This window comes from Macaca nemestrina, chromosome 16 (genome assembly GCF_043159975.1).
Source record: "Macaca nemestrina isolate mMacNem1 chromosome 16, mMacNem.hap1, whole genome shotgun sequence".
NCBI classification, from domain to species: domain Eukaryota; kingdom Metazoa; phylum Chordata; class Mammalia; order Primates; family Cercopithecidae; genus Macaca; species Macaca nemestrina.
In genome coordinates this window covers 24,421,132-24,438,226 of record NC_092140.1, presented here as the reverse complement: position 1 = coordinate 24,438,226, position 17,095 = coordinate 24,421,132, and the positions used below count along the sequence as shown (strand labels likewise).

Below are 17,095 nucleotides of genomic sequence, written 5' to 3'. Positions count from 1 at the left end.
TGCAAATAGAATCATACATTATGTGGTCCTCTGTGACTTACTTTCCCTGTTTAGCAAAATGTTTTCAAAGTTAATCTATATTATAGGAAACATCAGTACTTTGTTCCTTCTTATGATTGAGTGATATTTTATTATTCATAATAGACATGACATATCTGTTTATGCATTCCTGTGTTGATGGATATTTATTCTTTCCCACATTTTGGGTTATAGGAAATAATGCTGCTATGAACATTTGTGCACAAGTATGTGTGTGGACATACGCCTTCATTTCTCTACGGCAGAAGTCCCTAACCTATTTGGCACCGGGACCGGTTTTGTGGAAGACAATTTTCCACAGACGGAACTGTTCCACCTCAAATCTTCAGGCGTTAGTCGGATTCTCTTAAGGAGCACACAACCTACATCCCTCCCCTGCGCGTTTCAAAATAGGGTTCGTGCTCCTATGAGAATCTAATGCTGCTGCCGATCTGACAGGAGGCGGAGCTCAGGCAGTAAGGCTCCCAGCCCGTCACCTCCTGCTGTGCGGCCGAGTTCCTAACAGACCACAGGCAGATACCGGTTTGCAGCCGGTAAGATAGGGACTCCTGCTTACGGTGTATATCTAGAAGTGAACTTGCCGTCTAACAGAGTAAGTCTATGTTTTATCTTTTGAGGAATTGCCCCACTGTGCTTTAAAGTGACTGCACCATTTTACATTTCCTCCTGCAGTGTATATAAGTTTAATTTCTTCACAATTTACCAACATTTGTCATTATCTGTATTTTTAAAATTACAGCTATCCCAGTGAGTGTGAAGTGATATCTCACGGGTTTGATTTTCTTTCCTTTCCTTTTCTTTTTTTCTTTTTACTTTTCTTTTTGAGGCGGAGTCTCTCTCTGTCGCCCAGGCTGGAGTGCAGTGGCCGGATCTCGGCTCACTGCAAGCTCCGCCTCCCGGGTTCACGTCATTCTCCTGCCTCAGCCTCCCAAGTAGCTGGGACTACAGGCGCCCGCCACCGCGCCCGGCTAATTTTTTGTATTTGTAGTAGAGACTGTTGTTCACCGTGTTAGCCAGGATGGTCTCTGTCTGCTGACCTCGTGATCCGCCCGTCTCGTCCTCACAAAGTGCTGGGATTACAGGCGTGAGCCGCCGCACCTGGCCGGGTCTAATTTTCATGTCCCAGATTCACCAATAATGTTCACTATATTTTCACACGCTTTTTGGATATTTGCAAGTCTCCTTTTGAGTATTGTTTATTCAGTTTGTTTGCTCATTTTTAATTGAGGTGTTTGTCTTTTCACTATTGAGTTACAAGATTTGTTCTATATGATCTAGATAAAAGTCTTGTGTCAAGCATATGACTTGACAAATTAGTTTCTTTATTATGTAGATTGCTTTTTTCACTTTATGATGTTGTCCTTTGAAACATACACATTTTAAATTTAATGAAGTCCAATTGGTCTATTTTTTCTTTGATGTTTGTGTTTTGGGTGGCAGATACGCTTACTTTTAACATTTGCACTAAGGTATTTCTCTAGACTCTGGGCGCCTTTAAAAGACCACTCTATTAATTGTTACATCAGTAGTCCATAGTGATAATCAAAAATTAGTTTCTCAATAGGAAGATTACATTTAAATAAGATATTTGAATCAGTCACTGAGACAATTTACAAAAATCATTCACAGTGCTTCTTTATAGAAACCAAAATTCTGTTTGAGAGTAGGGCTAAGTATCAAGAGCAGTGAATATAAAGCCAGGTGTTCTCAGTTTGGATTATAGCTAATCTATCCTCTAGCTGCACGGCATATATGCATCTCAGTTTCCTTAATCGCCAACACAGTTAGCATAATGATTATTTTCCCAAAGTTTGTTGTAAAAATAAAATAATACATAAAATCTACACAAAAGTGCACTTTTATACATACTATTACTTAAATAGTCCTATCTTAAATTAAAACATTTACCCTCATGTCTTGATAACACAAATAAATAGTGAGGTGAAAATAACGATAGCTAGCATGCTACGCATTTTCACCTCTCTTTATTTGTGTTATCAAGATGTGAGGGTGTTTTAATTTAAGATAGGAGTATTTAAGTAATAGTACGTATTAAAATAAAGTGAATGGAAATAAAATAGTCTTGAAATTATAGTGAAATAAAGGTAAATCTTTCTGTAGCATCTAATTTTATAATTTAAAAAGTTAAAAGTAATATTTTCTATAAAGTATCAAATGCCACTGCCACATCAATGAGCAAAAATATCTAAAATTTCAAGCCAAAATTAAACCTGATGAAAATGAATTGATAGTAAACACATATTTTCTAGAGGTCCCAATTTCTAATTGATGTGACATTAAGAAATTAATTTAGGTTGGGCACAGTGGCTCACACCTATAATCCCAACATTTTGGGAGGCCAAGGTGGGCAGATTGCTTGAGCTCAGGAGTTCAAGACCAACTTGGACAACATGTAGAAACACCATCTCTACCAAAAATACAAAAAAAAATTAGCTGGGCATGGTGGCATGCTCTTGTGATCCCAGCTACTTAGGAGGCTGAGGTGAGAGGATAATTTGAGCCTGGGAGGCAGAGGTTGCAGTCAGTCACAGCATTCCAGCTGGGATGACAGAGTAAGACCCCATCTCAAAACACAAACCAATAAAAAAAAATTAATTTGGTATATTGCTTGTAACAAAAATGAAATAATAATACATATTTTTAAATTTGGCTATTTTTATTCTGATAAAAATGAATTCACATTAATTTTAAATAAGATAAACATAATAATCTTTTACATCTTATCATTTTATCTACCATTTACTCCTTTATTTTATGTATGTATTAGTTCATTCTCATGCTGCTATAAAGAAATACCTGAGACTTGGTAACTTACAAAAAATAGAGTTTTGGTTTGCTCACGGTTATGCAGACTATACAGGAAGCATGGTTGGGGAGCATCATTACAATTATGGCGAAATCGAAGGGGATGCAGGCACATCTTCACATGGCCAGAGCAGGAGGAAGATAGAGAAGGGGGAGGTGCCACACACTTTTAAACAACTGAATCTCAGGAGCACTCACTCACTATCATGAGAGCAGACCAAGAGGAAAACCACCCTCATGCTCCAATCACCTCCCATCGGGCACCACCTCCAACATTGGGGATTACAATTTGACATGAGATTTTAACAGGAACACAGACCCAAACCATATCAATGTATTTGTTTTTAGTCTTTTTTTGTCTGCATTTTGTGAGTATATATATAAAGGAACATTTTGATATAGTAATTTGATTTATTATGTGTGATGTATATCCATACACATATGCATATGGAGAAGAATCCAGATTGTATCAAAAACTATGGAATGTACTCTGTTTCTTTTTTCTTCAATATCAAAATGTCCATCATAATCTTACTACATAGTATAATTTGTATTTTCATTTTCTCAATTTTTCATATTAAACACCATGGAACTTTTAGTTATTATAAGCCATATATATATATATAGTCACATATGCCCAGTTTTCTAGGAATGTTTGCCTATATGTAAATAGTAAATCAAATCATTCCCTCTATTTGTTTTTCACTCAATTTTTAGTGTATTCATATTTCTGAGCTTATACTCTCAGCATACATGTATAATATTTTAATTATCCATTACTAAGTGAAAAAAATCCCAAATTGCCTCCGGTCTTTAGCTAACAATTTAACATTGTGATGAACATTCTCCTATATGTCTTTAAATCATAATTTTCCGGGAAGATGTATCTCCTTATAAATAGGAATAAAATTTTGGGTTAATGAATTATATTTGCCTGAGTAAAATAAATTTATATTTTCACCCTCAGTGCATAAATGTTCATATTCATACATTCTCCACTGCTGTAAGGCATTTTATAGTTGTTTACATTTTGCCATTCTGTTAAAGATAAATTGAACCCATTATTGCTTTAATTTGCATTTTCTTAACTACGAGTGACTTTGAACATCTCTTCATATGCTTATTTATATACTTTTCCATTTTCTTTCTGTAGAAGTTTCTTTTTTTGTTTTTTTTTTCGTTTTTTTGGCAGAATTATCTTGAATGTTATGAGGTTTTTTTTTTTAGTGTGTATTAATATAGTTATTAAGCAAATTTCCATTGTGGTTATCAGTTGATCTCAGGACTATGATTCTTTCTTTCATATATCTTTTTTAAAATTGAGGTTTTCTTTTATTCAACTAGGATATTAATTTAAAGATTAATTTGGGAATAGCTGTCTTTAAAATATGATAATATTCTCTGTGAAACATAGACTATCTTCATAATAATGCAAATGACTTTATTTATTTGAATTGAATGACTCTTTCACTAAGATCTGTTTATATCACCTTCTCATCCTTTCAAAATTTTTCAAATTTCCTGATATTACCACACTGTTGCTATATGATTCTAATTTTATAGAAATAAAACTAAGGCACAGATCAGCTAAGTAACATTCATAAAGTAGTGCTAATAGAAGATAGGTTCCTAATTCAAACCCAAACCAAACAGATTTTTTCTCCAGCATCTGTCTTTGCAGCACTAACTCTTGCTTTCTAAGCAAAATATTAGTGATATACTAGAATATTAGTAAAATATGACATCCCTTTTTACATTCAGATTTTTTCATTTGTTTTTTAAACTCTTTTTTAAATTGACAAAAAAATTGTATTATTTGAAGTTGCTTACTAGATAAGAAAATATAACATGGCAGCTTCTTTACATCTGAAAAACAGGTTATTTAGATTTTGTGTCACCTGATTCATTAGGATGTATTATTATGTTATCAGGCATATTTGATGTTTAAGGTTCTTTGTCGTCTACAGATGACAAAGGGTTTTAGTCATTTAGATCAGAAAATAAAAGACTATACTTGGTTTGAGCAGATGATCATTATTATTGCTACTCATGCTTACTCATGTCAGAGTTGACATGAATAGTCTAAAATTTTTACTTTTATTTATTGTCATTTCATTTTCAGGGTGCTTATTCTAAAAAGGGCTAGTTTTCATGCTGTAAAACATTGACCAGTTAATTTAGGATTAACTTATTCACTTAGTTACTAATATTTTCAGGAACAATTTCATGGACATTCACAATACATAAGAAAAGCAACAATTTTAGCAAAACATCCTTTATATCTTTTTTTTTTTTTTTTTGAGACTGAGTCTGTCTTTATCACCCAGCCTGGAGTGAAGTGGTGCTCTCTCAGCTCACTGCAACCTCTACCTCCCAGGTTAAAGCTATTCTCATGCCTCAGCCTCTTGAGTAGCTGGGATTAGAATAGGTGCACACCACCACCATGCCTGGGTTTTTGTGTGTGTGTGTGTGTGTGTGTGTGTGTGTGTGTGTGATGGAGTCTTACTCTGTCACCCAAGATGGAGTGCTGTGGCACCATCTCCGCTCACCACAACCTCCACCTCCTGGGTTCAAGCAATTCTCCTGACTTAGCCTCCCGAGTAGCTGGAATTACAGGCACGCGCCACCATACCCGACTAATTTTTGTATTTTTAGTAGAGACGGGGTTTCACCATGTTAACCAGGCTGGTCTTGAACTCCTGGCCTCAAGTGATCTGCCCACCTCGGCCTCCCAAAGTGCTGGGATTACAGGCAAGGCGTGAGCCACTGTGCCTGGTGTATTTTTTGTATTTTTGGTAGAGATGGGGTTTCACTATATTGGCCAGGCTGGTATCGAACTCCTGACCTCAAGTGATCCTCCCACCTTGGCCTCCCAAAGTGCCGCGATTACAGGTGTGAGCCACTGTGCCTGGCCTATATGTATCTTAAGTTATAAATAGTTGGTGCATTAAAATTGATTATGATAATTGACTTCTATTAAGAGTTGATATTTAAATAATATTTACCAATTATGTGAAATGTATGACAACTTAAACTCTAGATTAGATTTCTCATGTGCTTTTTGCATTTCTTGTTACTACTATATTAGATTTACCTAATTTACGATTTTATATTTTCAGACATGACATCAAGTATTTGAAGGCTTTTTCATGTAGTTTAAATGCTCAGAAAGTAAATGGACCCGTGGAGAGATTTCTTATAGAATATCATTTTCTGTGCTCCTTTGTATCTAAACAGAAACATACCATAATAAAAAAGACATTGCACGTTTGCACTTTCTTCATAAGAAATATGTTATGAGCTAAACGGGTATGTAACCTACTCTGACACTGATCAGAGAGACAGGTCCTTAAAATAAGCCACTTGAACTCAAAGAAATAGTATTAACTGGTCTTAACCAACAATATATAACCTCATTCCGCATTGAAATAACTATGTGGGCAGTTGACAGACATAGTGAGTCAAGGTGAACATAGACATAGTGCATCAAGGTGAACATGCACAGACATAGTGAGTCAAGGAGAAAATAGACATAGTGTATCAAGGTGAACATAGACATAGTGCATCAAGGTGAACATAGACAGACACAGTGTATCAAGGTGAATATGGACAGGCACAGTGTATCAAGGTGAACATGCACAGACACAGTGCATCAAGGTGAACATGGACACACACAGTGTATCAAGGTGAACATGTACAGACATAGTGCATCATCAGCGTGAACATGGACAGATGTAGTGCATCAAGGTGAACATACACAGACATAATGTATCCAGGTGAACAAGAAGAGACATAGTATATGGAGCTGAACATGGACAGACATAGTGTATGGAGATGAACATGGACAGATATAGCCTATTGAGGTGAACACTTATATCCTGTTTTCACTGTTTGTTGGGGTGGACACCATGTGTTGTGAATACATAATCTGTGACCATAATTTGATTATATCAAAATATTTAAATATTCCTTTAACACTGAATCCAGATGAGTTGTGCAAGTGATCGCCCACTGTTTTATTGAATAATCCAGTGGTGTGTGAACTGGCAGTTAGTTCCATCTTCTATTTGCTTAGGGATGCCTCATCTTGCTTGCTTTATACACAGCTGATGCTCTATCAGCACTGTCCTAAAGCACTTCTTTCTAGAAGTTCTACAGCTCAAATAATACCTAACATGGTTAAAAAAGAAAATCTTCTCACCTACAATGATTTCAATGATAAATAGAAACTGTGTACTTTCTTTTATTTCTGAATACAAACATGGCAGGAGCCAATTCATGTTCTGCACATGGGAGGATTTATTAAATTGTAAGTTGAAATACCTACCACCAAGTCCAAATAATGGCAATTGCTCTTTGATACTATGTAATTCATATTGTGAAATGTTGAATAGTATCATTTGAGAAAGAATTGTTAGTAAACACATTGTGTTTTTCTTACATAACACACAATTTAGTATTATTGTTGTGTTTGACATTATAAACGTCTTGGCAGTAACATTGCACGTACTTATCTTTGCTGTATAAGGGCATAACCTTTGAAGACTGCCCCTTTGATTTTCTTAAATTTTCTGTCCTAAGCTGAAAAATCATAACACATTCAGAGAAAATATAGAAAATATATTTTATTAGAACTGCCACTGTGTTTCTATAAAAATTGAATGAAAACCTTGATAACATTGCATTCATTTGTTAAAACAAATTACTGAAAGAGATCACACTGCAAATTAAAGACAAATGGATTACTGAGCCACTAAGTTCCAACTCAAACCTGTTTTCAGATACCTGTGTGAAAAACTCATACTTGCTGATTTATTTGTACTTGCACGATTGTATTCACCACAAACTTCTGTATTTCTTTTTCTGAGTTCTGTGGTTGCATTTTTATCATTACCATTTTGGGGCCAGTAATTCATCTTAAGTGGAACAAAGATAAAATATCCCAAAATTGTAATAATAATTTAAGTTTAACAAACACAACCAGTAATACACAATTGATATGTAAAGGTAAAATCACTTTACCCTGTTAACTAAATTTATTCAACACGAACTGACTAATCTCTCCTTTGTGTTATCTTTGCAAACATAACATTCCCCCCATATCTCTCTCTCTCTCTATATATAGATATAATTAAATGTATATATAGAAGAGTATTATATGTATAGAAGAGTATTAAGAAGTGTATTATGTATTAAATACCCTTCTACCCTGGCGTATTTGACTTTGCAATTTTCCTATATCTTCCTTAATTATTAGATTCTCTTATTTCATTAAATGAGCCACCTTTAACATACGTGTGTATGTGTGTGTGTATATGTGTATATATATAACATATATGTACACACACCTATATGTGTTTATACATATACATGCAGAAATATATAGACACACACATACACAACACATAAGTATTTAAAATGGTTCATTTAATGAAATAATAAGAGCATCTAATAATTAAAGACAATACTGAAAAATTGTGAAGTCAAATACGCCAGGGTAGAAGGGTATTTTATCTTTCTTAAAGCTTAAGATATTATTGCATAAAACTTTCTTATGTCTTTGGGATTACTGATAAACATAAAAATGAAAAAAATGCATAAATTGACTTTTATTTAAAATATTGGTAGCTGAAGCTAAATAAAATAACCCCCAAAATCTCAGCTAAGCATATAAAATAACCAAATCATACATGTAGTACAAAGGACAAACAAAAATGTAGAGAACCATTAACATGCTGCAGCAAACCTTTAGTAGAAATATGACCAAATTCTCTATTCTAGCCCATGTTTCATTTTGGGGGATTTTGAGAACTGATCTATTTATCTGACAAGCCCAGACAGAAAGAGAAAGCAATATACTCAAACAATGGACTTCAAACAACAGAATATCTCTGTGTACTTTTAAGTGCAGTGATTAAAAAAAAAAAAAACAACAAAAACCTGGGCCTCTTATAATCATTAGGAAGGTGAAGGATTAGACTTGCTGAAGTGGCCGTTCCCAGAGGAACCCTGGAGGATTGAGTACCAGAAGCTACAGCAAAGGTCACAGAGATAAACAAACTAGTCAACACATTGCAGTTGTCACTGTAATGAACACATTTCCTGGTGCTTGGACTTTGTTTCAATCACTTAAGTTCCAATGTATCGAAGATATAATTAGCTATGCCTACATAATTTCTCCGTTAATTGTGCCCTTTGACTACCATAGCAAGAAGTATATACTAAATTTCATGAGGAAGATACTTTTTGAGGAGAACTTTTCTAAAGTGAGATTGAAGAGAAATTACAAAGTGGAAGGGAGAATTAGATATCAGAGGAAAAATGGTTTGCATTTTCACATAATGTTTGTATATACAGGTATAGTCATAGAACAGATATCTACAAGGTTTCGCGGGGATACAGCTCTATACCTCCTGTCTCGCAGCTACTGCAAGTAGGCAAAGACACATATTCACAAGCATTTCAATCTTTGAATAAGTCTTTGATGTCTGGAGTACATGCAATGGAGTTTTTGATAGTAACAAAATTATTAATAGCATATTAAATAATTTAAAGCTCATATTAAAATTGATATTAATATTTTAGAGGCCCAATATAAAATAAAATCAGGAGATACCATTGTCATATTTCTAGTAATGGTTTGCTACAATATGTTAGAGGTTCTCTATATGTTTTTATTTGTCACTTTTACTACCTGTTAGATTTCGGTTCTCTAACTCTTTAGAAGAATAGAAGGGGAAATGAGAATTCAGGTGAATTTTCTCTTTCTCCAATTAATTGAAACTTAAATTCAGTATTGCTTTAAAGCCCAGATGGTTGTATAATGACTATATTTTTAAAACATTTCTAACTATTTTAGTTAGAATATCTTATTATCATCTAGAGATAGGTTTCTTTATGGAACTGGAATCAAGACCATTATAAAGATTCAGAAATGTTTTAGTTTAGCTTGTGCATTATGGGCTAGTCTGATATTATTGTATAGTTATTACTGTTCAGGATATGTTTACAAAAATATTTCCAGGGCAAAGTGCAAAGATCACAATAAGAAGCAAACATATTTGTGTCCCTTGTTTTTTTTTTATTTCAGTCAGTCTTCCTCATATGAATCGATTGTTGTATTATATTGCAAGAAATACTTTTCATGCAGAGATTTAAGCTGAAAATGCATACAAGCTCTGTCTCTGAGTTAAGGTTTTGAAACTAGTATTTTATATGTCTCAATGATTTGAACTTTTTGTCAGCAGTCAACAAAATACTTAGGAATTTTACAGCAAATCTTCTCTCTAAGAGTTTACCACTCTGGATCCTTAATGCCACAGATATAGGAGAGAATGTAGTTTGCCACCACTTTAGTTAGTATTGTGAAACATAATCTGGTACAAAATGTATGTTTCAAGTTTTCTTCATATAAAGGAAAAAACAAGCAACAACAAACAACAACAATGAAACTCTTTAAGAGTTCCAATTTCCTCATATTAAACATCCTTAAGCTTTATATAATCTGCATTAATGTATACTTCTCTATATAGCAGTTCAGAACTAGTAAGGATATAAAAAACACACAGTAACAAGCAGTTTAATGTAAAGGTTTAATAGCTATGATAAAATGAAACCTATAGCATATAAGGAAGCTCAACATGGGAGAGTATCCAAGGGAAGATAATCTCAGAAGAGGCTGAGACCTAGCTGGAGAAGATATAATTCACTGTCTATAATATTCACTTGCTTGGCAAGGCTGGAGCTAGTCTATTGCTATTGAGAAAGCAGTAGGCCACCTTCTCTTCTGGAGTACAGGTAAGAAAACAAGAAATAGACTGGGCATGGTGACTCACGCCTGTAATCCCAGCAGTTTGGGAGACTGAGGTGAATGGATCATGAGGTCAGGAGTTTGAGACCAACCTTGCCAACATGGTGAAACCCTGTCTCTACTGAAAAACCAAAAAAAAAGTAGCTGGGCGTGGTGGCAGGTGCCTCCAATCCCAGCTACTCTGGAGGCTGAGGCAGGAGAATCGTTTGAACCCGGGAGGCGGAGGTTAGAGTGAGCCAAAATCGTGCCATTGCATTACAGCCTGGGCGAGAGGGAGAGACTCTGTCTCAAAAACAAAAACAAAAAAACAAAAAAAAAACAAACAAGGAATAAGTAACAGGTATCACAGGTGTGCAGTGGGAATCTGAGCAGAGTAGGTGCAGGTAGCCATCTGAGAATACAGGCTGTGTAGGTCCCGTGGAAAGAGTGGCAGGTGATGGGTGATCCTTCTGGCCACAAGCTGCGATAGGCTGTACAGAGGCTTACAGAGGAAGTGCAGGCACCACCAGTAGAGCAAAAGACATTATGGCGAGTAGGCCACATGAGTTGTTTGGTGATCAGTGCAGCTGGTAGTTTTCAGTGTCCAGATGTCTACAGAAAAGTTATCAACAGGCCTACTCTACCCAAACACTAATTAACAGGAGATCCTCTTCCTCTTACAATGTCCTTGCAGAGCTCTCTCCTGAGAGAACATAATAACATGTTCACTTCAAAGGAGAAATATTCAAAGGGATACTATTGTTTATCCTATGCCATTCACTGAAGGGTACATTCAGAGCTGAAAGGCAATGAATTGATAATGAAGAACATGCTTAAGTTCTTGTTATTTATTATTTGGTTACTCCAAATAAGCATCCCTCTACATATATTTGAACTCCTCACTATAATAAGTCAACTCTACAAGTATACCTAAATGGCTCACATCTCTCCTTACAAGTGGAGAAGCTCTCACTCTTCTCCAAAATGAGAAGACACACATTTCCAACAGTTATTTTATCTATAAAAAGCTGCATTTCTCACTTCTCAAAATTGGCAGGTGGTTTAAATGAATAGTCTGATTCATTGACTATTCTTTTACCTAATACTGAATTGCAAATTAATCTCTAATAACTAGTATATAAAATACACAAAAACGAGGGCAACAAAGAGAAGGAATAAAAGATTGATTAGTACATAAAATAAATGCGTGAATATAACAAGAAGTAGGGAAAAACACAAGCTATTACACTTGGTGTTTCTGTAGTTGGTCATGGATCATAGATAATATCTAGACTTTGCTCTTCAAAGACCTATTTCATTTTGTTGTTGTTGTTGCTCTCAGCCAGAACCTCAGCTTGTCTTACAACTTTAGCTGATGGAATACTTGAATCATTGGCAACCCTTTATTCTGGAAAGGAGAAGTTGGGGAGAGATAGAAAGAGAGAGAGAGAGAGAGAGAGAGAATTAACATATTAACATTTGTATAATTGGGGAACCAACGTAGGGGTGGTATATGTGTATTCACCATATGAATCTTTTAATTATCAGTATGTTGAAAATGTTAGTTAAGAAGTTGACAAAAATAAAAACATAGAGTTACAGGAAGATAAAATCTGTGTATAAAGTCTTAAAGACATCCAAATACAAATGTCATTACATTTAAGTGTATTTCCACCTTTCCTCTGCTCCAATCAGAAAAAAAGTGAATTAATAAATTGGACCAGAATATTCAGATAACTTCTACTTAATGATTTCCTTTTTCTTGATGTAGAAGTAATGCAGTCCTTACTTTGTGAATAGTGAGTGTAGTATTTAATGTTATTTCACCTTGGCAGGCCCCTGGTGCCCAGCTTTTGATCAAACATTACTTTGGATGCTTCTGTGAGTGTTTTAATATGAGATTTATCTTTAAACAAGTGGATTAATTTATAACATTATCTTCAGAATATGGAACATATATACATAGTTCCAAAAGTTAAAATTATTCTGGAAAGCTGTATACAGAGCAGTATAACTCCCTTCTGCATGTCTTTTATCTCACTGCTCTCCACTCTTTGTATATATTCAATTTCAGTGTTTTCTGGTTATCCTTTCTAATTTTTTTGTTTTGTAAAGATAAGTGGATAAAACTACATTTTCTCATATTCCCTTGTCTTACTTAAAGATTAACACAGTGTATATAATCTTTCACATACTGTGTTTTGTTTTAACTCAACATGATCCTTTTCCCACAGACTCAGCCCTTTCTTTTTTTCCCTTCCCTTCCCTTCCCTTCCCTTCCCTTCCCTTCCCTCCCCTCCCCTCTCCTCCCCCCTCCCCTCGCCCCTCCCCTCCCCTCTCCCCTCCCCTCCCCTCCCCCCTCCCCTCAGTCCTCCCCTCTCCTCCCCTTCCCTTGCCTTTCCTTGCCTTCTTTCTTCTCTGTTTCTTTTCTTTCTTTTCTAATTTAGCCAATTTGATGGGCAAACAATTGTGCTCCACTTTTAATTTTGTTTCCTAGTTAACTTGTATTTCCCTTATTATAAGTGAACTGAATACATTATTGCCATATATATGTTGAATATATTATTTTCATATATACCCATATTGGGTGTATATTAGAACCATTTGATATCTTTTTTGTGAATTGTTCATGTATTTTGCCCATTTATCTATATTGTTTTGGTCTTTTTGGCTCAACTTTTAAAACTTCTTTACATATTTGCAATATTACGCCATTAGGCCATATCTAAAATGTATGTTAAAAATAGTTTCATGTAGCTTGTCAATTGACTTTTGTCTTTGCTTATGGTATATTTTTCTTAAAAAAAAAATTAATTTTATATAGTCAAATTTACCAATCCTTTTTAAAGTTTCTTCTGAAAGTCTTTCTGTACACTAAGGGCATAGAGGAACTCACTACAAAATATTCTATTTTGAAGATTAAAAAATCTGAGTTTTACAGAGAATATTTACCTAAGCCCACAGAGCCAGTAATACCTGAGCCAAAACCAAATCTAAGTGATTTCAAAGGATGTGAGCAAAAGCTTCACGTGGAACTGCTTGTTTGAGAAAATGGTACAATAGCTGTGCCTGAGAAATGAGAAGATGATGTCAAAGAGGTGATTCAAAGTCGTATCACGCCACACAATGTGATGTATAAGCACACGTTTTAAAAAGATGTGGACTTCTTTTACTTTATGAACCCTAAAACCTGGTGACATTTACCTCAATTTTGAAGGACACAAGAGGTATAAAATTATACCTGCTTTCACAAATATTTTTGGCACACATTAACTTGGGAAAGATGTACAAAACTAGTAGTACATCCAGTTCTTCACTGGAAAATAGTTTTAACGTTGTATTTGTTTTTCAGCCAAGTTGTGTTTTTGATTTGTTAATTATTATCAATAATTTGTCAATTCCTGTTAGTTCTATCTTAAGCTAATTTGAGGATGAAGAGATACTTGGAAATCTTAAATTTTAGAAATGTCCTTTTGGAATTTGTGTATACAGCACAATAATATCGTGTGGATGTAACACCCCTCTCTTTGTGTTGTGCTAGACAAATGATAGGGCTAAAATATTACTGAGGGTCATTTTCCTCAGCCTTCCTAAAAAATAAAATGTGTGTGAATCCTGGGTATGCCTTTCTCTTTTCCATTTACCACCTGGGCTTTTACAACTGCAAAGACTACTTAAGAATTAGCTATCCCAGTTATTAATGGGAAAATGAGAGTGTTAATATATTAAGATAACTTTTTAGTCATTTTGAGACTGCTTTTCAGTTTATTTCTTACATAATAATTTCACATTAGGAAAAAATAAGGCCATCAGAACATCCTCAGAAAGAAGCAGGATTTATATTATTCTAGGCTTATTGCGTGGAAATTGTTTTAGAAAAGCCAGAGTTCTGCGTGCCCCTCTGGGAACTTCAGATTCTTAGTTATGGTAGGATTTAGAGCAGAGCATTTGTGCTGACACATTAGGGAAAAGGCTAGCATTCTCATTCCATTTCTAATAAAGCAAAAACCAGTGTATAAAAATAAAAGCATAAAATATAAATTTTGTATTAAATACACACCTTCTAGATTGAAGGGGAGCTTTTTAATAAAATATTTCTATTAAGTTATTATGACTTGAAAACAATTATTTGTAAATTAAATACTAAATCCAACATTATAATAAATGTGTCTATATAATTAATACAAATACCTGTGCCAATGTTTAAAACGTGGTGGGAAAATTAAATCAAAGTTCTTATTTCCGTATCACAACTATGGTACTGAAAAAGACAAACATTTACTATTATATATGATGCGTTATATTAACCTACTACAGAGCCTGAAATATATTAAGACTTTAATAAACATGAAAGTTCTTTTTTCAATATTGAGATTTGACTATCTATAATTCATCAAAATGTATCCACGTACCAACTCTTTAAAAATCCTACGTAGTAATAAGGGAAAGACAAAAGTACTAACTATGAAGTATATTTTCACAGTTATGACCTATATACTACTTCAAAGCAAAAAAAAAAAAAAAAAAAAGCAAAAATAGTCAAAAAGAAATGAATCTTCTAAATTCATTTACGCTGCTGCAAATCACAGAATGTCCTTTGTTTTTAATGCTAAGAGTGTACCATTATGTGTATATTCCACATTTTTAAATCTTTTCAATGATATAGATATTTCAAGAAAAGCATGAGACATGAACTCTGTTCTTGTGATCAAGGCTAATCTTTAGCCCAGCAATAGGCCTCTCTGTAAATTAACATTTTCCTGGGGAGTTCAGGCGTACTCTTACACATTTTTAATAATACAAAATATGACTAAAATCTGTGTCATTTATTGTAAAATCTTGTAAAGAAGTACTTCGCCATGAATTGTGTAGTAGTAAAACACAGTACTTCATAATTAGAGCATAGAAATTGGTCCTTAAGGTATCTTGATGCGAACATCATCATTGTCAACTATTAGACATATTCGGTCAGCTTCTTTACCACTTTCAGTTTTTCTTGCTAGGATTTTGGTATAGAGTTAATGATTGATATAAAATTTCTAGCCAAAATGTTACCTTTAAAAAGTATTATTTTATAAATATACTTTTCATTATAACATTAGTTTTGAAATATATTTATATATGGAAGCTTTGTTGAAAGACAATAATCTATAGGAGCTCAGAATCTCAGAAAGAGAAAATGCTGGCACATCTGCAATTCATTGCTGCTCCAGAGGCACATTTTATAACAAAAGAGCTCAGCTTAAACACGGTGCTTAATTACTGAACAGCTATAATGAGTATAACACTGGAAAAATCATAGAATTCCGAATTTTGTAACCATTGTTAATCACTAAACTCAAATATCCCAGCCTTGACTAATTCCACATTCAATTTTTCCTTTTTATTGCTCACCTAAATTATCTTATATCCTGGACTAAGTTATAGGTCAAAACTCTCAAAGTGTCAGAAGGGAATCAATTGATGTAGCAAAAAAGATCATAGTAAGACTCCTTCACAGACCTAATCAGTACTATGGAACTAGGCAACACAATTATATCAAAAGAACAAAAAACAATCATGCCACAACATAAATCAAAGTCATGTGCATACTGAGGAAGGTCTTGCTCTTAGCTTTGATATTGTTCACTGGCTTCCTGGTTCTACTGTATCTGGCATCTGCTCTTCTTGTGTATGTAGATCAATGTTGTTGCTTTGTAATTAATTTGTATATTTGTTGTGAAGACAGATTTGATACTATCATTCTATATTTACAAAATATATCCCAATAGTTTATAGTTTTGGAATTTGCTTATTTATCTAGTGAATATTGAGCATCTAAAAATTTGGTAAGCCATTCACTTTCCACTTGGAAGTGCCTGGGCTAGAATAGAATTTTTAGCATATTCTAGTAGGATAATCTTATATTCTGACTAACATGGTAATAAGAATAATGCTTTCATTCTTAAGAAGGTGCCATCCCTCACTTGTACTCTATGTGGACAGACAAATCATTCCAAGAGAAGTGATGGATAAAATTGTGCACACAGAATTTGAAAAACTTCTTTTCTTTATAGAATAAAGTGCTCAGCTTATCATAGCTTCCTTTTCTAATTTTCAAGCTAACAGACATACATAAAAATAAATTGTTTTCTATAAACAGGTATCAACTTAAATATACTTAGTAGAGCAGTCTACAAAAGAAAATGTCCTACAGAAAACTGTAGAAGATTATGAAAAATCTAAACCTAAGGAAACTACTATGTTTATTTGTATCAATGTATTTTATCCACAGTAGAAAAGGATTAGAATTCAGAATCTCTGACAAGTTGGCTAATGACCACATCTCAGGAGAGACTTAACTTTCATTGCAAAGTACAGCCATAAATATTATCTGTTTCTCCTGGGAATCTGTTTGCCCTTCTCAATCATTTCTCCCTTTCACTATTGCCAGTCTCTCAA

The 17,095-nt window shown here is 34.2% G+C and overlaps 1 long non-coding RNA gene across 4 annotated transcripts in view; it reads left to right on the top strand.

Annotated features, from left to right (window-relative positions):
- Positions 1–621: 621 nt before the first annotated feature.
- Positions 622–17,095, top strand: part of LOC105477040 (uncharacterized) — a 406,578-nt gene continuing 390,104 nt past the window's right edge. For all 4 annotated transcript variants that reach the window (XR_984421.2, XR_984427.2, XR_011614689.1 and 1 more), the window contains exon 1: positions 622–631. This is a non-coding gene — a long non-coding RNA (uncharacterized lncRNA). The remainder of the gene's footprint in view (positions 632–17,095) is intronic.